General features: G+C 39.3%; 1 pseudogene; it reads right to left on the bottom strand.

Moving 5' to 3' along the window:
• Positions 1-15,350: 15,350 nt before the first annotated feature.
• Positions 15,351-16,548, bottom strand: LOC138144402 (retinitis pigmentosa 9 protein-like; annotated as a pseudogene).
• Between the last annotated feature and the right edge of the window lie 606 nt (positions 16,549-17,154).

The following is a 17,154-nucleotide window of genomic DNA, read 5'->3' as shown; positions in this document are numbered from 1 at the left end:
CAGGGCTGGTGCTCTGTTCACTGTGCCACCTAGCCGCCCCAAGAATTTCTTGAAGTATGATTTCTAGGTTCTTTTTTTGATCATGGCTTTCAGGTAGTCCAATAATTTTTAAATTATCTCTCCTGGATCTATTTTCCAGGTCAGTGGTTTTTCCAATGAGATATTTTACACTGCCTTCTATTTTTTTTCATTTGTTTGGATCTGTTTAATAGTATCTTGATTTCTCATAAAGTCACAAGCTTCTATTTGCTCCAGTCTAATTCTGAAGGAATTATTCTTGTCAGTGAGCTTTTGAAATTCTTTTTCTGTCTGGCAAATTCAGCTTTTTAAGGCTTTCTTTTCCTCATTGGCTTTTTGGGCCTCTTTTGCTATTTGAGTTAGTCTATTTTTTAAGGTGTTATTTTCTTCAGTAAGTTAGTTGACTCTCTTTTCATGATTTTCTTGCATCATTCTCATTTGTCTTCCCAATTTTTCTTGTACTTCTCTTACTTGATTTTCAAAATCATTCTTAAACTCCTCCGTGGCCTGTGATCAATTCATATTTTTCTTAGAAGCTTTTGGTGCAGGAGTTCTGACTTTGTTGTCTTCTTCCTGCTTTGATCTTTTTTGTCCCCAAAAAAGAAATCTAAAGTTGGATTGCTGTGCTTGCTTTGCTTCCTTTTCTTGCTCATGTTGCCACTCAATTACTTGAGTTTTGAGCTCTTTGCCACAGTAGAATTCTTCTTCCATAGGGGAGAGCTTTGTCCCAAATTTTTGGGGATTTTGCAGCTTCTGGAGCTATTAGGAGGGCTCTGTCTCTGCAGCCCCCACAAACTCTGATTCACTGGTCACACACCTCAGGACCACCACCCAAAACAGCGATCCAGATCCAGGCAGGTTAAAGCAAGCGTAATTACCCTCTGAATATTTGCTTGGCCCCCCTACAATCTGCAGGCCAGGAGCTCTGAAGCAGCCATGTGGAAGTGGATGCACAGCCTCCATGCCTCCATTGCTTCTAGCTCCAGGGGAAGGGGCCAGACCCACTCCTCTGTCCCCCCTATTTCCAACAGAGTTTTACACTGACCTCTCAATTTTTCTTTGGCATTTATGGATTAATAATTCTGGAAACCACCACTCTGCTGGTGATTCACTCTCCTGAAGTCTGCTGTAGCCACTGTTCCGGGCATCTCTGAGGCTAAAATTGCAGGATGACACAGGGCTAGGCTTGGTTCTCAGCACACTGCAATGGACCCTTTCTTCCAGCCTGCTGGGCTGCCTTCAGCAGGAGATTTGTTTCTCTCTGTCACTTTGTGGGTTCTATAACTCTAAAGTTTATTTAGAGTCATATTTTATAGGTATTTGAAGTGGTTATTGGGGGAGCTCAGGGAGTTTTCCTGCTTCTACGCCACCATCCTTGTTCTGCCGAAGACTTCTTTCTTTATAAAATGATTCTAATATATTTTTCAAAAAGGATGAAGAAGATTCTTGAGAAGACAATGTGAAAAATGGTCTTCCTTAGTAATCATTATCTTGGAGACTCAGAGCTTCTCTTGTCCTGTTTCTTAGTAAATTTAGTTTCTTCTTTTTTTTTTTTTAAAGCAATTGGGGTTAAGTAACTTGCTCAAGGTTACACAGCCAGTTATTTTGTGTGGGTGCCAAGTATCTGTGGCCGGAACTGATCCCGGGTCTCCCAACTCTGGGGCCGGTGCTCTTACTGCACCACCTGGCCACCCCAAGTTTAGTTTCTTCTTGGGGAGGACATTAAGATCTAATCTAAATGGATCTATTCCTGCTCACTGAGTTGCCTAGACAGGTCTGGGAGAATGTTGATTCCTCCCTATTGTCAAGACAGGTGATATGGAAATTTATATCTCTTTGACCAAGATTAAGTGACCTAAGTCACTACCCTAAGTCCCTCATTTTAATATAAACCACTTCCTAGTGTGTTGACCAATCAGAGTTGACTGGCACCCCTTGGGAGCACCTACTTTTTGAAGGACATATAACTCTGTACCTCCAACCCCCAAACTGAGCCAGTTTTGGACTGGTACTCTTAGCAAGGCCTGGTTCTAGATTGTAACTCCCATGCAATGCATGTCTTTCTTAGATCAAATGCTGTTTTAGGGTCAACAACATTTTATTTTGTGTCTTGAGGGAGTTGTGTGGTAGTGTTGTGTTTACAGATAAAAGAAGTCTTCTGAAATTATAGTAATGATTAAAGGTGACTTGGGGCAGCTGGGTGGCACAGTGGATAGAGTGCCAGGTCTGGAGTTAGGAAGACCAGAATTCAAATCTGGCATCACATATTTACTAGCTATGTGATCCTGGGCAAGTCACTTAATATGGTTTGCCTCAGTTTCCTCATCTGTAAAATGAGTTGGAGAAGGAAATGGCAAACCACTCCAGTATCTTTGCCAAGAAAACCCCAAATAAGGTCAAGAAGAATCTGAAATGACTGCATAACAACAAAATAGTGGAAATAGAGCCATGGAATAGGTGGAATCAAGACTGGATATAGATTATTATGCTATGTTGAAGAGTTTTGTGTGTGTGTGTGTGTGTGTGTGTGTGTGTGTTTAAAGCAATTAGGGTTAAGTAACTTGCCCAAGGTTACACTGACAGTTATTTTGTTTGGGTGTTAAGTATCTGAGGCCAGAACCAATCCCGGGTCCTCCCAACACCGGGGCCAGCGCTCTTACTCACTGCGCCACCTAATCGCCCCTTAAAGTGTATGTTTTTGTTTTGTTTTGCTTTGCTTTTTGGAGGGCAATTGGGGTTAAGTGACTTGCCCAAGGTCACATGGCAAGTTTTTTTTTTTTAAGTGTCTGAGGCCGGATCTGAACCCAGGTCCTCCTGACTACAGGGCCAGTGCTCTATTCCCTGCGCCACCTAGTTGCCCCCTATTCTGAAGAGTTTTAAGGGAAAATAGTTGAAATTTGAATTGGGTGGTTTATAGACTTCTCTATATGATGTAAATTTTGTTAAAAAACAAACAGAAACACCACCAACAATCTTGTGAGGAAGTTGTCTTATCTCCTCTTAGCACTATTTCTGTTTTCTCAGATATTTGGAGCAGTTTCCATCCTGTCTACATCCTGCACATCCTCCCTTACTCACAGGTTCCTTGCTCTGTTATTTCAATTCTGAACCAGAGCCCACAGATTTTTATGAGTCAGCCTCACCATGGCTAATGAATAAGCTGATGTTTTCTAATGCAAATCTACCACAGCTGAAACTAAATGGAGCATTATCTTTCATTCTCATGGTCTGATGAGGCTTCTCTGATGAATCACCAATTTCTTTTGGTGATTAGAACCCTCTAGGCTTCTAAGAATGCTTAATTGTTTTTGCCCCTGGGCTTTTCCCCAGGCCCCCTCCCTTTCTTCAATACAGTAATTAGATGAGTTAAACTGAACTTTGGACCAAATTAAAAGAAAATTCAATTCAAGAAACATTTATTAAGTGCCTACTAAGTGTTAGCTAGGTTGTACAAAGGATGGAGCTCTGGGCTTGCAATCAGGAAGAATAGTCTTCCTGAGTTCAAATCTGACCTCAGACACTTGCTAGATCTGTGATCCTGGGCCAGTCACTTAACCCTGTTTGCCTCAGTTCCTCATCTGTAAAACAAGCTGGAGAAGAAAATGGCAAAGCACAACAATATCTCTACCAAGAAAATACCAAAATGGGGTCATGAAGAGCTGAACACAAATGAAAGGACTGAACACAAGAATACTAAGTGTCATGCACTGTGTTAGGTTCTGAGAATAGAAAGTAAGAAAAAAGCCCAAACCAATCCCCCTATCCTCTAGAAGTTTATATTCTAATGGAAGCCCAACCATTTGAGTCAGAGATGGGGCAACTAGGGTCTGATTCTCACTTACACTGTAGGCTCATTGTGTCCTCTAAAGCAACTATTTATTCTTGTATTTCTGTTACTTTATATGAAAAATGGATTATCAATGTGAAGCAATTACATACCACTTACCCTACAGGGAAGTTGTGAGCAGATGGTACCTATGGTATAATGCATTAATGTCATCAGGAACAATCACAGTAATAATGAGCTGACATCACAAACATAGCAAATTAAAGAGTAAAATTGTGGAGAGGAAATAGAAACAACAGCTGGACATTTCTCTATCCAGATTTGGTCAGAATCTCCTAACAGCTTGCTATGTCTTTCACTGATACACAAGAAATGATATAAGGCTACAAGGAAAGGCCATTGGAAACAGACCCCATTTTAAAGGAAGCCATTTTCAGTGAGCTGTCCAAGAGAGTGTGTTTATTAAATGCCAAGAATCCTCACTGATAAAGTTAAGTAACAGCTATTGAGGTGTTTATAATTTGTTCTCCCTTTGCTTTAATTGAGATGGGGGAGAGTGGGTCCATATGTTACCATATAGAAAGGTCCAGTTCACCTTTCTGTCTAAACCTATGAAGAAATGAAGCCAAGATGTAGGCAGAATGTTTCTGATATTTTCCAACAGTAGGGTCTCCAGTATACCTTCCATTTTTTCTTATTTACTTTCTTGACCACCTCTGTGCCCTTGAGAACACCCTTGAAAAGTCAAAGTCTTTGGCATTTTTATTAGCTATTTGTGTTAAGCTATTGAAAACATTCATCCTAAATTGTCAGAGAGGAAGAATGACTGCTCATGGATCTCTAGTTAGTGGTCCCTCCTTCTGACCCCTAAAGTGGGACAGAAATTTAGATTGACTCTTCATCTCTATATGAAGCCAAGAGCACCACAAGGTGCCTAGGTGTCCTGACTGTGGAGATGATGGAACCCAGCTGTTCCATAAGTCACTAAGTGGAGTGATGGAGAGCTTGATATAGCCTGGCCTGCCAAGTCTAAAAGCAGTCATATTGTGACTCCTTCCCATTCCTGCCAGGGCTTGAAGACCATCACATTCAAGGTTCCAATAACTGACCTTACCAACCTCTACTAATGGAGACTTTATTATATTCAACCCTATCCCCAGTGACAGATTTGAGGATATCCTTTGCCCTCCCAGGTGACCAAGACTCAGAGGTACCCTTTGTTTTGGACCCCTATTCTCCTGCCCTTTCTTCAGAATTGCCCTGCCTCAACTTAGGGTTTTGTGCCTTCTTTCTTATGAGAAAAACACATGCCAATTAGTCTGTTGCTTTACGTATTACTGGCCATTTCCTTATGAAAGTATCTTAGTCTTTAAGGGAATTGAATAAAGAGGGGGTATGAGAAGTCCTATTTTGGTTTTATTTCCAAAAGTGCTGGAACAGATCTTAGAGGTCATCTAATCCAGTTCCTTTCTTTTGGTATATGTTTTTTCTCATAAGCATATGCTCTAGGTCTAAAAGAACCTTATAGATCATTCATTTCACCAATGGAGAGACTGAGTCCTATAGAAGTCAATCAATTAACAAGCATTCATCAAGTAGTTCTTATTCACTTGAAGGTCAGATACTGAAGTTGAAACTTAAATACTTTGGCCACATTATGAGAAGACAGGACTCACTGGAAAAGGCCCTGATATTGGGAAGATTGAAGGAGAAAGGAAAAGGGGATGACAGAGGATGAGATGGAAAGATAGTATCCTGGAAACAATGAACATGAACCTGGACAGACTTTTGGGAGAGAATGGAGGATAGAAGGGACTAGTATTTTCTGGTTTAAGAGTCAGATGTGACCAAATGAATGAAAAACAAAATTTTCTAAACTATGAAAACAAAGACAAAGGCAAAAATAAAACATCTCTAGACTCATGAGGACCTCATCTTTTAATGGGGGAGGCAACTTGTTAAAAACAACAAAATTAGGTAAATACAATGTAGAGAGAGTGAATGAAAAAGTACATAAAAGATTATTGATATATGCATGTATATGTGTACATACATATATATTTATAAGGTATGGAGATGGCAGATAAAGGATCATGTTTGAAGTACTGCAATTAAACCAGTGTAGCTGGATCGTAGTTTGTAGCATACATGACCAGGAGCAAGGTGTAAGCAGATTGAAAAGGAAGGAAGCATTATAAAGGTTATGAAGGAGCATTAAATGCCAAATAGAGGAGTCTGTATAATAACTAACACTTATATAATGCTTATTATGTGCCAGGCACTTGGCTAATCTCTTTACAAATATTATATCATTTGATTCTCACTACAATCCTCTGAGGTAGGTACTATTATTATCCCCATTTTATAGATGAAGAAATTGAAGAAAACAGAAGCCAAATTACTTGCCCAGGGTCACACAGCTAGTAAGTCTCCCAGGCTAGATTTGAACTCACATCTTTCTGACTCCAAGTTCAGCACAGTGTCTACCAGTCACCTAGCTGCCTCTCTATATTTGATCCTGCAGGTAATTAGAGCTCATGGAGTAGGGGCAAGGTGACATGGTCAGACCTGTCTTTAAAAAAAATCACCTTGGTGAGTTGAATGAAGACTGAATTGGAAGTAGGATGATATTTAAGGTGGTTAAGACAGTTAGAAGACCTTTAGAATAGTCTGGATCACACTTGTTGAGGTTCTGAACTCGGGGATATATAGGAGAGAATAGAAAGAAGGGGATATATAGGAGAGATGTGAGAGAAGAAAGTGCAAGATTTGGCTGTGGATTTACAGGGTGAGTGTGAGGAGCTGAGGCTGACACTGAGGTTTCCATCCTGTGAACTGGTTGAATATTGATTTGAATTTGGAAGTGGGGAGGGATTGGGAGGGAAAAGAAAAGGCTCTGTGTTAAACATGCTGAATCTGAGAAGTAGCTCATCAGAGAGGCTAAGGATATTTATTTCACACACACACACACATATGCATGGAGCAATACAGATAGATAGATGAGAGAGATGAATAGATGAATGAAAGCAGATGAGATCACCAACTGAAATGGTATAAATGGAATGAAAAGAGAAGGGGGCCCGGGGCAGCTTCATGGGTTGCATCCACAGTTAGTGAGTGTGACATGGCTGAAAAATCAGCAATGGAGACTGAGAAGGAGCAGCCAATACATAGGAGGACAACCAAGAGTGAACCTAGAGAAGAGAGAGGATTCAGAAGGAGATGATCAGTGGTATCAAATGCCACAGAGAGGTCAAGGATGATCAGAGATGAGACAAGGCCATTGCATTTGTCACTTAAGAGAGTACTGGTAATTTGGGAGATGGTTAGTTTTATTTGAATGATGAGATCAGAAGCCAAATTACAGAGGGTTTTCAAGAGAGATGGAGGAGAAGTCTGGGTATCAACTGTAGACTTTTCTCTCAATTATTTTAGCCATAAAAGGGAGAAGAGACATAAAATGAGAATTAGCAGGGAGATTTTTTGAGGCTAGCAAAGACATGAGTATATTTGTAGATAGTGGGGAAGGAACATCATTAGGGTCAACAAATAACCCCTTCCTTCCTTTTCAGCTTCCTTACACCTTGCTCCTGGCCATACATGCTACAATCCAGCAACACTAGCCTAGTTGTAACACTTCAAACATGATCTTCTATCTCTGTCCCTAGAATTCTCTGCCCCCTCAACTCTATCTCTTTTATTCCCTGGACTCTTTCAACACAACTCAAATCTCACCTTCCCCAGGAGGACTCTCCTGGTCCTTCTAGCTGCTCAGGCCTTCCATTTTCAGATTACCTTCATTTACTCGTTATCCATCCATCCATCTATCTATCTATCTATCTATCTATCTATCTATCTATCTATCTATCTATCTATCTGATATGTAAATATATCTACATACATAACACATAAGCATATATGTACATATATGCACATACATGTATCTATAATCTTGTGTATACCTATTTGTTTACTATCCCTATATTGCATTTACCTAGTTTCTTTCTTTGTTTTACAAGTTGTCTCTTGACTATAAAGTATGCTCCTCAAAGACTGAGAAATTGAATGATAAGAGTGAGCATGGGGAAATTAGTGAGGACAGTTTGCTATAGAAATTGGGAGGGTGAATGTAGACAATACATTTGTCCTGGAAAGGGAAAGCACCATCTCTTCATCTGAGACCAGAATGAAAAAGGACATTGTGGAGGACAATGTCTGAATGTGAGATGAGGACAAAGGGAGAAGGGGGAGCTCTTGGCAAATGGTCGTGTGTGCGTGTGTGTGTGTGTGTGTGTGTGTGTGTGTGTGTGTGTGTGAAATATGAGGGGAGGTTCTTAGCTGAGAGAGTTGGAGGAGGGGATGTCATGAAAATCTTGAGAAAAAATTTGGAATAACAACTGTGGAGAGTGGGAGAGTGAAACAATTAAGAATGTTTGCCTTGCTGCAGTGAGGGCCAAGGTAAGATTAGTTTAATGTGAATTTGTAGTGGGCACAGTCAGAACTGTTTTGTGATTTTTTTTTTTACAGCTGCATTCAGTAACACACGATGAGGGGAAGTAATTAAAGTCACATAGAGTGCTGCAGAGCTGGGCTTCAGACCCATAGTGAGTTATCTATTCACTTTTTCATTCTTTCTCTCTCTCCTCATATATATGTATATGTATATATATATATATATATATGCATATGTACATGCTCTCATGTCCTTTGACTCCAAATAGAGTCTTTTTTTTTCTATACCACACTGTTTGAGAGTTACAGAATCTAGTGCCTGATTGAAAGGTTTTGGAATTAATTAGATTATGCTCTAGCAAGACGCCTCTGGAATCAATTTTTAGTACCATACACAAAGCTTTGGTTTGAATATGAAAACTTTGGGTGAGTATAAGCATGAATATATGTATTTATTAGTATGTACACATAAATACACACATAATTTATATACAAATATCAAGTCACTATATACCTATATGTTAGCATACACATACACTATATATGTGTATATATGTATATACATATGTAAAATATGCATATCTATACATACTTGCATGCATGCACAAATGTTTCTTTGGGATGGGCTGACTACATTCACATGTATCCTAATAGTAGTGTTCACCTCTCAGCCTATTTGATTCATTACCATATTCATTCTCATCACCTCCAGTTCTAAAGTAATATAGGGATATGTTTCAATTTTTCCTTATTAGTTAAAAAAATTATAATTTAAAATCACTTATCAATTTTTTTCTGAGCTTCCAATATCATTTATTGAATATTATTTAATAAAAAAAACTTTCTTCCCGATAAGCAAGTATTCATCTCCCATTCTATATCAAAACCCCAATCTACTAGGATTACACATACAGTTTATGAACAATGTAACCAACAATAAAACAAATCTATAAATACTTACCATGTTTTAGCTGTGAGGGAAGGTCATATTCACGTCTAACAATAAGCTTTACTTTTTATTTCTTCTTGTTTCTAGAATGCTACCATTCAGTGTCAATATTGTAGCCAAAGGCTATCAAGAATCATCTTATTTATTTACAGTGTAGGCTTAAACTCCATTACCTCAGGAAATAAATTCTTTCTGTCCTCTCACAGTGTCTTTCCAGCCATGACAGGTAATTTTCCAGAATGACAGTTAAAACTCTCCAGTTTCCTCATAGACTCATCAAAAATTCTCATTATAAATTTTCTTCACAAGATGAGTTCAGTCAGTTCTCTCAGGAAAAAAGTTTTCTTCATCCTCTTTATCTTCGTCTTCTCTCTGACTCTCAAATCATTGTAAAGCCTCTCCAGAATAACAGCTAAATTGCAAGTCTCTCAAAATTCTATAGCTTCTAAAATTTACAATAATAATATCTATGGTCTCTGTGGGAGAGGCTGCTGAAGCTGATGCTGTTACATATGTCTGTGCATGGAGGGGAGGTGGACTGGGGGAGGGGAACCAGAGATTTCTCTATCAAACCACACCAGCAATTATTCTGCACTTTATCATCTTTGAAAGTTGCCTGGAGCACTAAAAGAGGTTAAATGATTTGCCCAGGTTTTTCTCAGCACTTATATGTCAGAGGCAAGAATTGAATTTGAATGTCTTGACTCTGAAGTGACTTATCTATTCACTTTTCCATTCTCTCTCTCTCCTCATATATATGTATACCTACATACGTTTTAAGAAAGTTATCAATATGAATAGAGATAGAAATAGATGCACCTATTTTAATTAGCTGGCTTGCATCTAGGTAGGTTTCTGCATCTATCCCCTCATCCTCCTTTCCTCCCAACAGTTGTATAACCAGGACAGAAGATTCTTTGTCTAATTCTTTCAGGTGAGCAAGTCAGATCCCTCTGCTCGCAGTGCTTTATGTCTGGTTTCTTTTCTGTTGTTAACTTGGATCATGGAGATGCAGAATTGAGAGAGGGAGAAGGAGAAGAGGGGAAGGGACTCAACAGGATTTAAGAATTGTTCATGGATTTTATCACTTTGTTGAGAGCATAAAATAGTTATTAGTTACATGACATTGTTTAGAAATTGTTTAAATGGATATTTTCATCAAGGCATTTGTATAAAATTACAAATTTTCCATGTTAATAGTATGGATTTGGGGGTTTGTCTGTTTTATAATGTGAAGAACCTTTGATCTCTGGGCATCCCTAGGATCAAGGTATTTCTTTTAAATGTGGTAGGGTTCCCACTGTAGACACCATCTAGAAGGATCTCTTTTGTCTTTGTCTTCTCTGATTTTCAAGGTTACAGTTGGTCAAAAATGGCAATCTCAATTTCTTCCTTGGTTAGACTCAAGGTCCTGCCTCCAGGGAAAATTAGGCTTTGCTGGTTGACCTGAGTGACTCACTGTACTTTTGTACTTTTCCAGGTAAGTAAAGGAAGGAGTCAGCAATAGCTCTCTACCACATAGACCTCTGCATAGTATTTTGAAATCCTGAGAATCTCTGAGCCAAGTAGGAGACTGGCCCACTTTTGCTTAAGTAGAATATACAACCTGCAGTCCTGATTTCTTTCTCTTAAAAAAAAAAATATTTTCAATTCCAAATTTTCTCCCCTACTCTGCCTCCTTCCCTACCAACTGAGAAGGCAAGAAACACAATACACATGAAGTCATACTAAACATGTTTCCATACTAGTCATATTCTGAAAAAAACCATGAAAAAGAAAAAAGGAAGAAAATATGCTTAATTTTGCTCTCTGAATCCATCACTTCTCTATCTGGAAGTGGATAGGATTTTTCCTCATGGAACTCTTGGTGGATCATTGTACTGATAATTAAGTCTTTCACAGTTAATTATCATTACAATATTGCTGTTACCATGTAAATTGTTCTCCTGATTCTTTTTGCTTCACTTTGCATCAGTTCATGAGTCTTCCCATCTCCATCATTTCTTACAGCACAATAGTATTTCAATCACATTCATATATTATAATTTACTCAGCCATTCCCCAGTTGATGGAGATCCCCCTCAGTTTCCAATTCTTTGCCACCACAAAATGAGCTGCTATAAATATTTTTGTACATATGGGTTCTTTTCCTTTTTAATTTGATCTCTTTGGGGTATAGATTTAGTAGTGGTATTGCTGGGTTAAAGAGTATGCACAGTTTTATAGCTTTGGGGGCATAATTCCAAACTGCTCTCCAAAATGGTTAAACAAATTCATAGTTTTATCAACAATTCGTTAGTGTATCTGTTTTCTCACATCCCCTCCAGCATGTGTCATTTTCCTTTTCTGTCATCTTAGTTAATCTGATAGGTGGTATATCAGTTATTTTAATTTGCATTTCTCTAATCATTAGTGATGTAGATAACTTTTTCAGCACTATTGATAGCTTTGATTTCTTCCTCTGAAAACTACCTACTCATATATCTTGAGCATTTATTGCAATTGGGGGAATAGCTCTCATTCTTAGAAATTTTACTCAATCCCCTATTTATTAGCAAAATGAGACCTTTGTCAGACAAACTTATTGTAACTTTTCCCCCTAGTTTTTTATTTTTCTTCTAATTTTGGCTGCATTGGTTTTGTTTGTGCATAAGCTCTAATTTTATGTAATCAAAATTAATAATCTCACCTCACATGAACCTCTCCTACCCATAAATCTGACAGGTAATTATTTTACACACTCCCTTAATTTGCTTATGATATACCTTATGTCTAAATATGAATCCATTTTGAGTTTATCTTAGTATACTATGTGAGATATTGATCTATGCCAAGTTTCTGCTAGACTGCTTCCCATTTTCCCAAAAGTTTTTGTCAAACACTAAGTTCTTGTTTCAATAGCTAGGATTTGGGGTTTATCAAACTCTAGGTTATTATATTAATTTACTTCTGTATATTGTGTATCTAATCTGTTCCATTGATCAGCTACTCTATTTCTTATCCAGTACCAAATTGTTTTGATGATTACCACTTTATAATATAATTTGATATCTGGTACTATTAGGTCCTTCTCAGCAGCTGCTCTCAAAGATCCCTGCTGGGTAGAGTCTAACACTTCTCCCTCTTGGTGCCTCAGTTTCCTGGATAGTAAATGGCAGGCATTGTGACCCTTAGGATGTGCTAAAGAGTGACTAATTAATCAGGATATAGCAGGCTGAAAATATAAATGTCAAGTGTTTCTATTAAGAGTTGTTTCCTCTGCTATGATTTCCAGGGTCTCTCATGTGTTCCAGTTAGATGGGGTAGGATTTCAAAAAAGACCTGTTAATGTAGCACACCCTGACCCCAACCACCACTCCTATCATGACTGAGAAGAAATCATTTTAAAGAAATATGCTTTGTACACTTTATAGCCTGGTTATTTTAGTAGGTTTTCAGTTACAGAGAAGTACATATGCACACACATGTGCAAATAGATACAATAAGGCATAGTGTTCAACTTGAAATCAAGAAACCTGAGTTCAAATCCCACCTCAGACTCTTACTGGCTATGTATTGGTAGACAAGTCCCTTTCCTGCTCAGTCTCATTTGTATCACCTGTCCCACAAGGTTGTGGTGAAGTAGTGCTTTACCTATCTGGAAGCACTCACATAAATGTGACTTTATACAACATCAGAAAGTGGAAATCTATCAAGGGAAGCAGTTGTTTATATCTGGGAAAGTAATTTCTAGTAAGTCCTCTTGAAGTCTTGTCAGTTTTGTTCATTATGGCTGCTTTCAACCCCTCCTTTGTACCCTTGAGCAAAATGCTGATAGAACTTAGGCTTCTAAAATATAAAGAAAAGAAACAAAACACAAATTGTATGTTTTTATTTCATATTGACAAATGCCACAGGAAAGCAGGATGTTGAAATTCCAAGAAAATATTTGAAAATGGGAAACTTTTACAGCCCACCACCACCAGACACATTCTCAATAGTCACTCTGGACTTTCCATCATTTTCTGGGCTCCCAAAGTACTTAGATGCTGAAGGCTCTAAATGAATATCTCTTGTGACTAAGCTCTGGACAAATTCAAAGGGTAACCAGGAAGGTCTCTTTGGATGTTCTCACCAGGAGAACTCAGTGTGCCAAGAAATATTGGTGGGGTTAATTTGCCCCTCTTTTGCTAAGTGTCATCTAAAAGCTTAAAACCAAAACTCTATTCAGAGAAAAGAAATTTGATCTTGGAAGACTTCTCTCTAATAATACTGATATGGTATGTGTTTTGCTCTCACTGGATAAATGTGGCTACATCTGAATCTAATTGCTTCTTGCCCTTGCCTTGGAGAGTTAAAATCATCTCAACATCAAGTAAAGAAGGCTTCCAAGAAGTGCCTTCCTGAAAAAATGAAAGCCATTTGCAGAGAGATCCTTCATCTTTGCTGCTCATTTTCTCACATCACCCAGATTCCTCCTGTCACTCTCTTCTACTTCACTCATTTCACACAAAGAGGTGGCCCTTCTTGCCAAGGCAAACCTCTCTACATGCAAATAATTCCATCCCATCCCATCTTCTCTAGAATATTGCCTCCTTTATCATCCCTAGTATCCCACTAATCTTCAATCTCTCCCTCTCTATTGGCTGCTTCCCTAAACATGCTAATGTACCCCTCAGCCTTAAAAAACAAAAACAAAACACTTAATTGTCCATCCCCACTAGATATTTACATGTCCCCTCCCTTTTGTGGTCAAATTCCTTGAAAAGGCCATCCAAGTTAGGTGCCTCCATTTCCTTCTCACTCTCTTCTTAATTCTTTGTAGTCTGGTATCTGATCTCATCATTCAACTGAAACTGTCCTCTCCAAAGTTTACAAATGATCTTAACTGCCAAATCCAATAGTCTTTTCCCAACCACCCTCCTTTTTGACCTCTCTGAAGCCTTTGATACTTGATTAGCTACTTCAATATTCTCTTCTTGCTAGGTTTTCATGGCACCACTGTGTCCTGGTTTTCTTCCTACCTGTTTGACCTCTTCTGTGTTTCCTTTGCTGTATCTTTATCCATGTCATGTATGTTAACTGTGGTGCTCCCAAGACCCAGTCCTGGACCTTCTTCTCTTCTCCTGCTATGCTATTTTACTTGTTGATTTCATCACCTCGAAGGGATTTAATAACTATCTCCATGCAAATGATTCTCAGATCTACCTAACCTCTTTTTTTTTGGAGGGCAATTGGGGTTAAGTGACTTGCCCAAGGTCACGTGGCTAGTTTTTGTGTTAAGTGTCTGAGGCCAGATTTGAACTCAGGTCCCCCTGATTCCAGGGCCAGTGCTCTATTCACTGCACCACCTAGCCACCCCTTACCTAAATCTCTTTCTAGATCTCCAGTCTTACATAGCCACCTGACTGGAGACAATCTCCAGTCATCCTGACCTATATTGCCACTAAAACCAGATGGCTCCAGAGGAGAAAGTGAGGCTGGTGACCTTTCACAGCCCTACCTTATTTAAATCTAATTCACTTGCAGATCATGGGATCATCTTCCTGACATCATGGTCCTCTTCAAGAAAGAAGGACAAACAACAACCTGTGTATAGTCTGAGCTGTCCTATCGGGGAGCCAACTGGCCAGTTCCAGTTGAGCAGCTCAGTTCTTTCCTTCCTTCCTTCCTCTTCCTTCCTTCCTTTCTCTTCCTTCCTTCCTTCCTTCCTTCCTTCCTTCCTTCCTTCCTTCCTTCCTTCCTTCCTTCCTTCCTTCCTTCCTTCCCCTGCCTTCCTCTCTGTTGACATTGGGTACCATGCCCTTAGCTGCAGATGCTCTGCTTAAAAGAATGTAAATTTTGATGACTGAAACCTAGCCAAATTTACTGTTTACTGGCTAGATTTCTTTTTTATTTATTTATTTATTTTTAAAGCAATTGGGGTTAAGTAACTTCACCAAGGTTACACCACCAGTTTTTTTTTGTGTGGCTGTTAAGTATCTGAGGCCAAACTGATCCTGGGTCCTCCCAACTCCGGTGCTCTTACTCATTTCGCCACCTGGCCACCCTTACTGGCTAGATTTCTTTTTCTTTTTTTTTTCTTAAGTATGTGTTTTAATGGATTTTGTTTTTCTTTTATTCTGTCCTGGGGAGTACGTTGTGGTGGCAGGCAGAGGGGAAGGATTTTTGCTGATTGAAAAATAATTTTTCCTGAATATCTTTGTGAAGCAGTTATTGATTACAATGAAGATATTTCAAATAGTTGCTTTTTTCCATGTACCACCATTTATCATTTAAACAAGGGTCTTGTCTGCAGCAAGGAAGTTCACTTTTAAGTCTGAAATAACTGAGTTTTATCATTCAACACCTGATAGCATTCAACTGCAACTGCTAAAGATCTAGAATTTTCAAGTAAGTCAACCTACAGCCACACCAACCCTCTGCTTTCATGGGGGAATCTCTTTAGGAAATGCCCAGAATGTCTTCACAGCTTATGCTTGATTTTCTTCAAAAAATTTATCACAAACTACAGTAATCAAGGAAGATGACAATGAGAATCCCACAGTATGGCATATAAGCAACTCAACACCATGCTGAATTCATCACTGTTGGTAGCAAAAGCAAAATGCCACAGAAGTGATGCTAAATGACACATTTTTTGGTTCCCGAAATTCTGTCAACTGAGGCCCTTTTGTGGCTACTTCTCCTTCAGTACCTATGACATTCAGCTATGATTCTGGAGTAACGAGGTGGATTAAAAGAAAATTAATTTTTAGTCGGAATCTGAACTCTCATTTGGCTTAGATTTGTGCTTTTTTTCTTTTTCTTCTTCTTCTCCTTTTTCCTTTTCTTCTGTTTCTCCTTTCTCTTATGCTTCTCTTTACATTCTGAGGAACTAGAAGTACTGCCATCTTCATCTGAGGTAGAATCCTCTAGTAGCTTCTTTAGCTGTTGTATCCTCACATCTTTTGCATGACGTTTATTCTCCCTTATAATGTCATACATGGGATCTTCATGTGCTACTCTGAATTGTTCTAATTTCTGATTGCCTTTGATAAAGAACGGGCATTCTTTGTCACCTTTTCTGTGTCCCTACCGTTTACAGTTTACAGCGCCAGCACTGCATAACCTTGACTTCTTTCCCCAGGGGCATCCAGAGTCCTTTTGTTGGAGCATGAGCCAGAAATTCTCTGGCATGTTCATTGCCTGGTACGTCTGGTATACAGTCTTCTGGCTTGGTCTCATCTTCCTTGATAAGTCCAGGAGGAGGTTTTTCATAAAAGGACTCGAGGTGCTGCAGCTGCTCCCGCTGCTGCCCTGGCGCCGCTGCTGCTCCAGCTCGGCCGGCTCCTGGGCCTGCTTGGGGGGCGGCCGCATGGCCTGGCCGGGCCACCAAGGCTCCCCACCGGCCGGGCTGGGGGAAGAGGGGGGGGGCGGTACTGGCTAGATTTCTTGCTTAAAGACCATGCCTTAAAGCCAGCAAATACAATTCAATCTGGGTCTTTTTGATTGGCCAACAATAAGTCCCAAGCACCACTTACTGGTCATTGTTTGGGACCTGATGACTCAGAGTGAATGTAAATAGTAGTTATTTCTCTTTTGGCCAGGAAACCCTGGGAGTCTTCCCCTCCTAAGTTGATTTTTTTTTTTATTAGGCAAAAGGAGCCATTCTTTGGCTAATTTCTTAACAAGACTTTATCACTCAGGGGCCATCTCCACTCCTCCTGATCTGTGTCTTAACCACTCTGGGGGAGAAAGTAAGACTGGTGACTTTGCACAGTCCTCCCTTACTTAAGCCAACTGATTATTAAACATCTTGAACTGGATGTCCCATAGATGTCTTAAACTTACTCAATATCTTTTCCCCAAATCCTTCCATTTTCCAAGCTTCCCTATTCCTGTCAAGAATTACACCATCCACCAGTTACCCAGGCTGGCAATGTAGGCATCATCCCCAACTCTACTCCTTCACCTCCTCCCCCATATC

Source organism: Petaurus breviceps, unplaced genomic scaffold, assembly GCF_028583685.1.
Source record: "Petaurus breviceps papuanus isolate PSGF00001 unplaced genomic scaffold, PetGlider_PUasm1.0 90700, whole genome shotgun sequence".
Taxonomy (NCBI): Eukaryota; Metazoa; Chordata; class Mammalia; order Diprotodontia; family Petauridae; genus Petaurus; species Petaurus breviceps.
This window is presented reverse-complemented; position numbering and strand designations above follow the sequence as displayed.